At 38.1% G+C, this 3,119-nt stretch overlaps 1 protein-coding gene across 4 annotated transcripts in view; it reads right to left on the bottom strand.

Annotated features, from left to right (window-relative positions):
• The window catches only part of LOC107750495 (E3 ubiquitin-protein ligase Arkadia-like), a 49,795-nt gene that overhangs the window by 37,830 nt on the left and 8,846 nt on the right, over positions 1-3,119 (bottom strand). The gene's annotated exons all lie outside the window — the stretch shown is intronic.

The following is a 3,119-nucleotide window of genomic DNA, read 5'->3' as shown; positions in this document are numbered from 1 at the left end:
CATTTTACTTTCACTTTCAAATAGTGGCAATTCGGCTTCAATTGCTTGAATGCAACAACAAAATACAACTTCAAACTCACTTTAGCCTATATATAAAACATAGAACTTTTATTAACAAAACAAATAAAAATACACTATGCTATAGGGCAGGCTGGAAATAAGTAAACATGTATAATATATAACCAAGGGCAATGAATCGCCTGCGATTTTGAACGTGATTTTGCGTAGTTTGTCAGTGAACTACGGCTCTGTGTAGTAAATGCCGCTCCATCTGAACGCACATGCTGGAGATTTACTACTAATCACAGGAGCACCTTTACTGATGATATACGCATGAAAATTGCATTCGATTTTTTGCACAGCCCTACCTTGATGTCAAATAAAATAAATAAATTACACAAAGTTTAAATAATGTAAAAATCAGCAAACACTGTGGAACCAATTAAATAAGAAACAAATATTTAAAAAAACTTCCAAAATCACCTTAGATAAACGGCAAAAGTCAACAGGCTTTTCAAAATCTAAAATACGGCCAAACAGGCGCTTTTGCATTTTGTTTCGAAACTAAATCATCCGCGATTGTCTTATCTGTCTCACCCCACTCTTCTTGTCAGTCAGCTCGACTCACTCTCCTCACTGGATAAATGAAATCTGATCTGTGATGTGACTGTCGTTCGGCACACTGCATTGAGCAGCCACGTTCAATTTTTAATTGTAGTGCCTGTTCTTTTACTGAACTAAATGATTTTTATTACTATTAAAAAATCAAAACGACGGTGGGGGTCGGTGCCTCGGTGGGCAAGTGACGTAACCGGTGTTGCGGCTTAACAACGGTATCACCGTCAGCACCTTCTATCGCGGCAAGCCTAATGGAAACCATGACAGTGTTTAATAGAAAGATCTATTTGATCACATTAATACAGTTGAGGTCAAAAGTTTACATACACCTTGTAGAATCTGCAAAATGTTAATTATTTTACCAAAATAAGAGGTATCATACAAAATGCATGTTATTTTTTATTTAGTACTGACCTGAATAAGATATTTCACATAAAAGATGTTTACATATCCACAAGAGAAAATTATAGTTGAATTTATAAAAATGACCTCTCTACATACACACTAAATAATATAGAATTTTAATATCGGCTACTTGGTTATCTGCCATAGCATGATAATAATCTGTGGCTTATCGATATTGGTCCGAGTTCTTTGTATATCCCTACAATGTGACAAGTCAAACAGAATGTGCGTATAGGAAAACAAGCTTTCCTCTGTTTCCAATGCAAAACCTAGGTCTGAATTAGTTGAGAAGATTGTTTTAGCAGCCATTTCTGGCCGAGCATGAGTCAGACAGGGTTGTTATCCAGGCAGCTCTCGTTCACGCCATAATAAAGGAAAGGAAATGGTGACTAAAGAAAGGTCATCTCTTGCACTGTGCAACTGCACGTTTCAGGAGCGGCTTAATACCTCCTGCAAAAGACTACAACATAAATCTAGCATGCACAGGATAATGGTGCTAGGGGTCATTATTTCCCACCCTCACCTAGTTTTCCATTATTCTTACGATAAACAGCATAGGAAAAGAGCAACCCACATCTCTCACACAATGCGAGGCCTAATAGCAGACAGCTGTTTGTTGTTTTGCATAAAATGGTATTCAATACAGGTGTATAAGAAGAGCCCCTCCATCTTGATCCTTATATAATGCAGTTATTTGTGCTGAAGCAACCTAATTAAATCCCTCTCAAATTAGGTTCCCGCTTGCTTGCATAATGGGTATTTATCCATCACTGCCTGTAATGTTCACGATGATTACCAATGTCCACAAAGCCTCTTCCTCCTCTCATTATGAAAATCTAACAATTCAGCCATTTTATTCATTACCTCTTTTATGCTCATCTCACAACCATTTTTCCCTCTTTAATCAAAATCTCTTCCATTCACCAGAATCCCATTATGCTCCCACATTTCTTCAGCCTTCCCTAATTAACATCTCGACACCCAGAGTGGCACCATGCCCCGAATGCCTTACAGCAGCTATGACAAGGCCCAGAGTTCCCTTACCTTTAAATTATGAAAGCAGCCATCTGTTTCACAGGGCATATAGTCTCTGCTTTTGAGTCAACTTCTCTGTCTGGTGGCAAAGGTAATAGGTAAAAAGGTAGTTTCCTGTATACAGCAATCTAAAGATGAAGCATTTCAGCGGTTCATATTGCCACAGTTTGAGTGTACTTTAGGATAGTACGTATTAGGGCTGGGCGATATAGCTAAAAAAAATGTATCAACATCATCATCACCGCATCTCGTGCTCCACTGATGACGCTCCCTGACGCACTCCTAACATTTGATTGTACTATTTTTGCATTCAAATGCAAATGTTTATTTTAAATTCGACTAATATTGATTTTTTTATTCACAATCTCCTCATCACAAGCAGGCACAGCACTCATCAGCATGTGTTCATGTTTGTGTGTGCTGTCTGCGTCACTCAGAGCATGTGCCTATATCGTGCACTATATCGAACATTTTTTTAATCGTTATCGAAGAAGAAGTACCGTCGATAAATATCGATACCGTTTTATCGCCCAGGCCTAGTACGTATTGTCTCAGGATTCTTTGTAGGGCTGCCACTAACGACTATTTATTTTTTTATTTTTTTCAATTAATCTATCGACTAGTTTATCGATTAATCTAAACGATTAATTTCCCACACCAAAAAAATCAACAATTTTACTTAAGAATATTTTATTAAACTATATTTCATTAAACCAAATGAAATCCAAAAGTAAAAAAGTAAAGTGCAACAAAGTGCAAGAAGCAAGTGTCCATCTCATAGTAGGCTTGCCGCGATAGACGGTGCTGACGGTGATACAGTGACGGTTAAGCCGCAATACCGGTTACATCACTTGCACACCGCGTCACCGACCCCCACCGTCATTTTGATTTTTTTATAGCAATAAAAATCATTTAGTTCAGTAAAAGAACAGACACTACAATTAAAAACTGAATGCGGCTGCTCAATGCAGCGTGCCGAACGACAGTCGCATCACAGATCAGATTTAATTTATCCAGTGAGGAGAGTGAGTCGAGCTGACTGACAAGAAGAGTGGGGTGAG

This window comes from Sinocyclocheilus rhinocerous, unplaced genomic scaffold, assembly GCF_001515625.1.
Source record: "Sinocyclocheilus rhinocerous isolate Xijiao unplaced genomic scaffold, SAMN03320098_v1.1 scaffold19, whole genome shotgun sequence".
Taxonomy (NCBI): Eukaryota; Metazoa; Chordata; class Actinopteri; order Cypriniformes; family Cyprinidae; genus Sinocyclocheilus; species Sinocyclocheilus rhinocerous.
Note: the sequence above shows the minus strand (reverse complement) of the source record. Positions and strands in the feature narration are given on the sequence as shown.